We start from the raw sequence: 10,078 nt of genomic DNA on the forward strand, positions 1-10,078 counted from the left end.
GGTAAGGATGGCTATTTACCCACTCTGCAAAAGATAACACAGACTGGGTTTTTTAAGCTGCCTAGTAAGCACATTTTCAATACTCAGTTTCTAGGTAAGCTCTAAAGAGAGAGAGTGCAAGCACCAGCTAAATACTTTGAATAAAACGGATCAAAGATGTCTAATATCTGAGACTGTCCCCTTCCTTTAGCAGCAAGCTGAGTCACTGAGTTGGCTCCACCATATCGTCTATCCTAATTTACAGCTGAGAGTTAATGCATTTGAGTTAAATGAATGTAAGGCTCTCATACGTTGAATTAATCACAATAGAAGCAGTTTGCTACCAAGGACTTGGTCTGTGTTTACCCACCTCTTAGTAGAACAACAACATAAATTGTCATTAAATAGTCACAGTGGGGGTCACTCCATGGAAGCTAAACAGAAACAGAAAAGCAGAGCTAGACTTCAGCTTCCAGAAAAGACTCCTTAAAATAAAAGGGAACAGGACTTGTTACATAGGTAGCATCTTGCTAACCTAGCAAAGGCCAACAGAAAAAAAAAAAACAGAGAAGCCTTTTTATTTCCAAAGACAAGCCATAACCAAGTAATCAATGGCGATGTTGCTATTCAGCACAAGGAAAAAAAGATTAGACCATAATTTTCACCTGCAGTAGACAAAGACAGGTAGATAGGGCTGTCTTTGTAACACAAAAATACATCAGGAAGGAGTTTTATAGGAAGAGAAGATGGAAAAAATGTAAATAATTACCTTAAAAACACAATATTCACCTTAAGAAAGAAGAGGTAACCAACTAAAGTGAAAAATATTCATAATTATTAAAGGAAAAGGTGTTTTTCCAGTTACATCTTGTGTATAGCATACGCTCAGCTCTTGTCACTGTAGTTGCCATGGCAAAACAACATTGCAAAATCAATGCCATTTTATGGAATTTTTATTGCACCAGCTCCAACCTTGCTGGGTGCAGAATATTAGTAACTAGTAACACTGATAACACCCGTGCAGAGTTGCAACATACTGTTGTGTTCATCCTCTAACACAGCAATTTACAAGAGTTGAACTGCTCCCACACCACTCTCCCATGCTGACGTGAGCTAATTTGCTTTACCATTGTTTCCCACTGCCTTGCACTTGCTCAACCTACCCACCCTCTGGGTCCTGGGCCGATATCCTAGGCAGCAAAATAATGCATTCCTTCTGATCCTATTTTGCTTGCATTGCAGTAGGCAGGCATAAATTTTAAAGGCAGCTGACCTAGAACTGACACTGTCCCTTCCCTCCCCCCTCTTTTTAAGCTACCATGCAGCATAGTGGACATGCTGCTGAGCACTGTAAACATCAGCAGCTGCACCCTCGCTGGGAGGCTCTTCCCAGAGAGCAGGAACCAGCTGTGCTGGCACCTTTGGCAGTGACCCGCACAGTGCAACATGAACTCTGGGCAGTGGCAGCACAGGCACAGGTGAAGGCAGAACTTTAGGGTGACAAAAGCCACTTTAAAGGAAACGCGCTAAGAGCTTTTTAAACTGAAGTCTCAGAACACTCCTACCCAAGAAAGCATACTGACACTAAAAAAACCTGCTGCTCCCAAGTCCAGTCTTGGCACATGTACTTCTTGGAGCACTCCAGGAAGCAACTACACTGACACATCCTAAATCTTTCCAGTCCAGGGCTGGTAATTTATACAGCTGCAGCTGGAAGTTTCAAATCACTGAGGGATATTCAGGGAGGTATACGGAACTTAGGTTGTTGTTGTTTAGATTAACATTCTTCAGCATGATGAAAGGTTTGGTTAATCACTATGAAACACACTCATGAGTATCAGCACCAGGCAACCCACGAAGGCATGTTATACCATTGTTTGGAGACTCAGGCCTCTCCGTCAGAACAACTAAGCAGAGCAGGGAAGCCAATTTCTCCTGGCACTCCATTTTTTATTTCTGCATCCCATAGATGCCACTTAAAAAAAAAAAAAAGTAATTTGCTTATACTTACATCTGACCAATATTACTGTGGAAGAGAAAAAGTGAAATACAGTTTCTGAAATGGAAAATCAAGATGTTTCTATTATACTCCATACTCAATGGAGTAGTCAAAGGGGTGGAGCACGGAAATGGACAGAAAAAGGCATCTGAAGTTTAGGGATAACTAAAAGAAAAGACCCCACAGGCTCATCCTGATGCCAAAGCCACTTGCATTATGCTTCTATGTTGAATCCAGAGATGAATGCATGGGAATTAGTACATTATAACCCCCCATTTGATTCTGCTCAAAATTTGAACAAGCTATTTTGCATGTTGCTTACACTACTTGCCTGATTACTTTCCCCAGTACCTTTTCCTTTTGAGGTGACTCACCCACTGGAGGCAGATCCAGTTTGACAGCTTGGGCACATGGGGTGAACACAAGAATGGGAGCACCTCTGCTTTCATACAGTGCTGGTGGCAGTTCCAAAAATACTCTTTTCCACTTGCTGTGAAGATACCCTGCTAAGGACTACGTGCCGGAAGTGCCGGACTTTCAAAGGGTTCTTGCAACAGACTTGGAGGTCAGAACTCAACAAATAGTATGGAATAGGAGTATTGATGGCTGCCTAGAAGCATTAGAGTGAGGAAACATCCAGACACAATGACCCAGAGCAGTCAAAGTTCTATGGAGACTAAAGAAGAAGGTTGCATGCACAACACAATGTTGAATGAACAATATTCAGAAGACAGCCTAACCTCAACACCTTGCATGAAAGCAGAACTATTCATCACCTAAAAACATTAACTGCCTTGATCAGCAAAAGTATATACCAAGATTTTTTAAACCAGATCTTGTTATAAAAATCCAATTTAAAAAAATATACCAATTTTTCTTTCAAATTCCAAGAAATCAATATGCAGGGGCTTGCACAACAAAATGCAAAATAGAGGTTGATATTATGGGCAAAGATACATTAATGACAATACACAGCTGTGAAGGCATACTCCTGCTCCAGATCTAGTTATCTAGACCTTAGTTCCTTTGCTAATAGGGATTTCTAAAAGTGTTCGTTATTTTGCACTTTCTGGAAGCTCAAGAACAGCACAAAAAGCAGCACTACGCAGGCCACGAGTTTGTAGCAGCAGAGCTTTCTTATATCAGCTGAGAACACCAAATAGTAATTTCACAGAGAAGCAGAATCAAACAACACATGCATGCACAAGTTTAATCACAGCTATGTCGTAAGGATTTTTCATCTTTTATCAATATTTTCCACTACCACACTAGAATGTACTTTTTACCATCTTTCTGAGCATTTGGAGACCCTCAGGACCACAAGACATATCTGCAGTTTAAAATACAACAGTTTATCCTGACAGCATGTAGGGATGAACCAGCTATGTCTGGCCAAGGCAACTGCACTTCTTTTCTCCTCATTTCGATCCTGAAAGATTGCCAAACATAAATAGCTTCCAAAAAAAAAAAAAAAAAAAAAAAAAAAAGGAGAGAGATCCCATCAACAAAGTGCATTAGGCAATAGATGTGCAACATCAGAATAACACAGGAGACAATAATACTTCCAACAAAGAAGCTTGGCAAGCAGCAGAGTACTCAGCCTAATACTAATGTTCCTTTAGAACACCAGTATACTATAAACAGACAAGTGTCTAACAGTCTACTCAGCATGCCACAGCAGTAAAAAAGAAGAAAACTGCAATGTCCCCAATACAAAAGAAAATTAGACTTACGTATACCTATGCAATTAACTTACAAAAAAGGCCTTAGTATTTCTGACATACAGGTATCAATGCCTTGCAGAAGAGCTCAGCCAGTGGGTTTGGTTCACTCTCTGTTTGGAGTTCTCATTCCCCAGAGAAAATGGGGCATGTCTTCAACCAGTTAACAGCAAAGCTGTAAGCAAAACCAAAGTGTCTTGTGCTGGTTCAATATTCCAGTAAATACACGAAACAAACAGGCCACGCCTCTCTGTCTGAACCTAAAGCAACACTGTAGCCCTCTATATGAAGCAAACATGGTTTGCTTCTACTCTTCTCCTTCTGCCTCACTTCAGTATGACTCTACTTCTTACACTTAAACCAAACAATTTCCTTTCACACATTCTTTGTCTTATATATACATTATTCAGGTGCAGGTTCATCCAGCTGACCATATCCAAAAATGATGATGCTATCCCACTGACTGGAAAGGAAGACTGGATCTCTTCCCACTGCAGTCATCTCAAAGAATGAGCCAAGTTCATATAATTTCAAGGTCTGTAAAAGTGACTCCCTCACTTATCACAAAAGTCTTTCTAGATTCAATCAAGTTTTGTCTGTTGCTTCAGCACCTTGGATGAAAGCAGCTGATGAAATATCACACTTTACAACAGTATGCATAGAGTCTCTACAGGATAAAAGCAAGAACACCAGATTGCACAATTTCCACACCTCCAGAGGCAATTTTCCATTCCATACTTTTAGATGTAGTTCAAATGGGGCATATGAGATGTTCAGTTTTAAAATAGAGTAGCAACCTCATTTCAAAACTGGAGAAAATTCCAGAGCAAACCAGAACTCAGCATGGTCCAGTCCGTGTTCAGGAACATTTTCTCCACAACTTTCTGATAAGCTTCCCTAACTGATTACGTGGATCATTTCAGTTTAAGAAAAGCAGTTTCAGGATAACCTGAAATTCAGATGGAGAATACGTCACCCCGTAAGATTTCAGTCATTAAAGCACTAGTAGAAAAGAGGCACAGAGAATTCTAATGGCACCTGTATTTTACATTCCCTCCTCTCTTTCTAAAATCTGCCATGTTCCTAGTTACAAGTTAAGCTGAGTCAACTTCCTGAACATCAGAGCTATGGCATGAGGCTATTTACAGCCTTGTCTTATAGCTTTTTTCCTTTTTCATGTAAAAACAAACTTAAGCAAACTCCTTAACAACCCTTACAGAACAACAGGTGCTAGAGAAACAATGTTGTCAGCACAACAGAAATAATGACAGCAATTGTAACAGGACTTTTGAGAAACACACCTTACAAGCAGTTTTATGAAAGGTTTCATTTCAAAGTTGACAGTGAACATTTGAGTTTACTTCATTATCCTCCTCGACAGCCTTGGGTCGATTGTATATTCTACAATTCTCATTCACTAGAGACAAAGGGGGACAGGACACTTCCAAAGTAATAGTAATAGTAGTAATAATAATGTCATTAAGTTTGTCACACCCCTTCAGTACAGTTAAAGACTAAAAAGTGAATTTTTTCCTTCAGCACTGAACAAACAATCTAGAACTCTGACTACAAAATGAAAAAGAATGTATTTAATCTAGATTTTTCCAACTACATCTAAACAATTACAAAAGGGATTGTTGTGGATGTTAAGAATGCAAATACTGTAAAACACACAATTCTCTTGCAATATACTTGAATCCAAGTAATTTTCACCTGTACAAAAGGAAATGTTGCCAGCTACTACTTCTCTGAACTGACTACAGACATTTCCACATGCCCATTCCCATCTATTCATAATGTCACATGGTAAACAAATACTGCAGTATTACTTAACAAAATAAATGAGCACATCTGACCAACAACCCTGATAATCTTAAAACTTCAGCCAGTATCTTTTAATGAAAAACAACAGAAAAAATTTTGCACTTAATTTCCTAACAGGTGAAAACAAAACCAAAACAAATCTACTGTCATCTCAACTAACTTTCCTGAAAGAAAGAGCACAGCACCAATGTGAACCATTCCCATACTCTAAAAGCATACAGAGAACCACTGAATCAGGTTTTTGTGACTTTGCTTTAAGTCATTTCAGGACTGATGATACAATGCAAATTATTTCCAAATCAACAAACTGATCTTTGTGAGTCAGACTCCAGCAAGAGTCGTCCCCTTCTTTTGTTAGAAAACAAAGAATAAAAGGAATAGAGTAAGCTATATTTTTATCTCAGGCATAGCCATAAACCCTGAATGCCACCACTGGGGTAGGAGCATTCTCTTGAATTCCAGCCCATGAGATGCTTGTTGAAACTTAGCAGCTTTTTGCACAGTACATCCTATTTCTTTACACAGGGTTTTGCAGTGCACTAGACAAAGTTTCGCTCACATTCACATGCATTCAGTGAGGCATTGCTTTAAAAAAAAAAACAAGTCTTTGAATAGAGGCTCCAGGCACAGAGCCCAATGTGCAAGGCCCATATCAATATAAAACATAATCCAAACTACAAAGAATTCACAATACAATTAAACACAGGCAGGCAGCATGTAGGAATTCATAAAGCTGCTGCAAGCAGCTTCTCTTGAGCACAGCCTGCTCAAGCGGAGCAAGTCCGGCTGTTTACGGGCGAAGTTTGCAATTATAAGAGCACTTTTAATAGTAGCAATATAATTTTAATCAACCTCTCTCCCCATTACTCATACCTGCTCGTGTGTCACCCTTGACTTCTGCTGGAGTTTTTCTGGCTGCATAATAAAACAGATTGGGAAACAGACCCAGCGCAGAAGAGAAAGCCTCACAGAAAAAGAAAGCATATTTTTTAACCCAGACTGTTTCCTCAGTGCCTCTTAGTACTAGCTTTCACCAAGAAATACTCCAGCACAAAACAAAAGTGACACAAGAAGCACATGCAAAGAAAGGCGCGTGGAATAATAGCAATGTTGGTGAAACTGCAACGTCAGCCTAAGTAGGTATCACAAGTGGAGTGGAGCTGATGTTTGCTGTTTTTACCCTGGCAGAGTAAAAAGGGGCAATCTGAATACCATGGCTCCTAGCAAATATGATAGAGTTTACTGACACCTGTGTTTGTCCTCCTTGTGACATCTGTGTCTCTCTGCAGGTGGAAGCCAGAGTTTGCTTTGGGCCAGATAGGCTTTACAAGTAGTTTTTAAGAGATTTGTGAGCTATCTCAGGATTTTGAAATTAAATGCTACTGAAATTCAATTCCTCATACTCTCATCAAGAACCAAGGTAACACTCACAAACACTTAAATCTGTGGTTCTGTAAGCTGTGTATTCATCTCACATTACTCTATTCATGAACCACTTACAGGTGTTTTCTAGTCAACATCTTCAGTGATAAATTGCTGTGTACTCATAAGTAGACAGAAAAAAAATAACAAAATACACGCAGAAGAAAAAAAGACATATTGACAGACACATTGAAAGCATTTTACTTTGTGAATTCAGCAAAAACAGATTAAAAAACCAAACAAACTGACCAAAAAAAACCCACCACAACCAACTATTCAATATTTCCATGTCAATGGTCAGCATTAAACCAAAACCAAAGACAAGTAAAGATGAGAGACACTTGAGTTATTCTGGTGTCTTTCATTGGTGTAAACTCATGTATTTATTTTATTACTTTTTACTTTTTGGATCACAACTAAATGTTACACACATAGAAAAAAAATTAAGTGCTATGTCATTGGCAACTTTGCCAAGCTTTTGGCAAACTGGAAATGTGATAACAGGCACTAAAACTACTGCATGGCCCTCTAGCTTTAGAGGTACCCTTTAAAAGGAACTGTTTAAAAAAAAGTAAGTCAGGTTTACAAAATTAACTACTTTTTTGTTAATTCTTTTGTTCTAATAATCTCATATTTTTGTGGAGTAAAAGGTTTCATTTCCTCCATTTAGGCTGCATTTGCCCTTTACCTGCAGCACTGAGCCTCAGTACTGGGTGAGGTCCCTGGGCAAGCACATGGGACTTGCTCCCCAGCACTGTGCAACAGTGCAGAGTAACCACTCAGCTTTCACACACCAAATTCTCTTTAAGTACTCAGAAAGGCCTACCAAAACTGAAGTTAACAGTCCATAAACTGCAGTAGAGAAAAACATAAGTAAGTCTGCCATTTCTTGAATTTAATACATTTTCGGCAACAAGAAACTGATAAAACACTGCCTGTGTGTGCCACATGCTGTGACTTCATGAAAGAAAACCAGAATAGTGAAGAGCTGCAGTGAGTGACAGAGGAATAGTGAGGGGAACAAGTATTTCTTCCTTCACAGGTAGCCAGGCTTTGAGAAGCAGCTTAAAATTTCAGACATCCATTAGCCTGAAGTGAATATGAGTGTTAGGCTACAACATTATTTGTACAGAATATGCTGTGCCACTGAAGATGTCAACATCCCTATTCATATCTGCCTAGATACTATAGCTCTACTACCCATATTTTACAAGTTGTCCTTGATCCATTTGAAACAAAACAACACAGTTGGTCTAAACCCATGACTGATAGCTAAACTGTCTTATTTCAGCTGGAGCAGATGAGCGATCTCATACCAGCCTTCACCAGGAAAATTACAGGGCAGCAGGCTCTGACTGCCATGCTGAGGCAGTCATCAGGCAGGAAGAAATGCCACATGAAGTCTGTCAAGTTAGATCCAGAATACAGTAAACATGATTTCACAAGCAGCTAACGAAGATCCAGAAAGGGATCCTGTCTCCCTTCCGCCTCCTGCCCTTGAACATGGCACAGAGTGATGTCCTCCCACTTTCCTCACCCCACACATGGCTCCCATGCCCATCCCATGCACTGCTTGTGCCTCTGCCTCGCTCTGCATCTGCCCACACCTCCAGAAATCTGTGAGTTAGGCAACCAGATATGGCAGGCCAGGGGAAGAGATAAGACAAGCATTAAGCCAGACAGACTGGGCAGAAGCAGCTTCAAGCGGAAGATCAAAAGTCCACAATAGGGGAAAAAAAAAGATTCCCAGTTTATTGCAGCAGAGAGAAACAAAGCCAGGGAGGACACAGAGAGGCAAGGGGTGCACATTCAGCAAAAGCCATCAAGTCATGTCAGGGTACAGAAACATCCCTGATCAGTTCTTTTACTGATATGCAACTAATTGATACATATTTCATGGTATTTGGTGAGCTTCATAATGAGTTAAATCCTATTTGGCTTGTATTACTTGACTAATGCTGTGGCATCTTTCCCAACACATTCCATGAATATTGCTTCCTGTACCAGAACCTGTCTTGTTCTACCAATAAATACTTAATAGAAAGATCACACGTTATACTGAAATACCATTTAGTTTGCATTATTCCCTGTATTTTCAGCAGAGCTGCTGCCTAGGAAGAATTTCAAAGAATCATAGAATGGCCTGGGTTGGAAAGATCACCTAGTTCCAAACTCCTGCCATGGCCAGGGACAACTTTCACTAGACCAAGCTGTTCAGAGCTTCATCCAGCCTGCCCTTTCAGGGGTGGGGCACCCACAGCTTCTCTGGGCAACCTCTCCCAGTGCCCCACTTTAAGCCTATGCTTCTCTGGGTTTCCCTAGGTCCTTGTACATTTTCTTCAGGTAAACATGAGTACCAGTGCTCCCACTGCTCATGGCAGTGTTTCCAGAGTACATCCACACTGCCTAACACCATGTCAATACACCACAGTTCTGCCTCTACCTGAGGAAGCTCCAAGGCAGCCCAAGTGCATCCCGGGCAGCACCCCAAGTGTTGAGCAGCAGAATAAATCAGGCAGCATGCTGTTCCCAGGCTGCTCCCAAAAACCAGAAAAACTTGTTGAAACTTCTCCCACATGGCACTGTTCAGTACAGACCTACACGTGGGTCTGGGAAGAACTGAATTACAATGAACTAAGGAAGAGAGTATCCATACATGACTGGAAGTTTTCTGGTTTGTCTGAACAGCTTTTATTAACATACCTTGATCTCCTATGCAAGCACACACACACAAAAAAAAAAAAAAAATCGGTAAGAGCTGGTTTGCAGCCTCTCTATGACTTTTCAAGCATCACACTATTCTGTCCTGGTGACAGCAACACTCAACATCAACCAAAGTTTCAATTCAAAATGTATTGACAAATTCAGTATCCACAAACTGACAATTCCATAACAATACACATGACATCTACAGTTGCAAAGGACAAGTCTAAGAGGCTGCTCCAGTGTAGCCTCATCAACCCCCTCACCCCTGAGCTGGCACTGACCTGCTCCTTGGCTCTTGGCCTCACTGCCAATGTGGCCAGTCCTGAAGGAGGGACCTGCCCCCCATGGCGGCAAAGGTGACCCGTCTCCAAAGAGGAGGAAAGCAGCAAGCCAGACAGCCACCCTTCCAGCATGCCAGACAACCCCT

General features: G+C 40.7%; 1 protein-coding gene across 2 annotated transcripts in view; it reads right to left on the reverse strand.

Annotated features, from left to right (window-relative positions):
- The window catches only part of ELOVL7 (ELOVL fatty acid elongase 7), a 31,764-nt gene that overhangs the window by 20,816 nt on the left and 870 nt on the right, over positions 1–10,078 (reverse strand). The window contains exon 1 of one of the 2 annotated variants that reach the window (XM_063421944.1): positions 9,933–10,055. The exons of the other annotated variant lie outside the window; for it this stretch is intronic. The gene's annotated coding sequence lies outside the window, so the exon portion shown is untranslated. Of the gene's footprint in view, positions 1–9,932; positions 10,056–10,078 lie in introns of those variants that run through there. 2 annotated transcript variants of the gene reach the window in all.

This window comes from Prinia subflava, chromosome Z (genome assembly GCF_021018805.1).
Source record: "Prinia subflava isolate CZ2003 ecotype Zambia chromosome Z, Cam_Psub_1.2, whole genome shotgun sequence".
Lineage (NCBI taxonomy): Eukaryota > Metazoa > Chordata > Aves > Passeriformes > Cisticolidae > Prinia > Prinia subflava.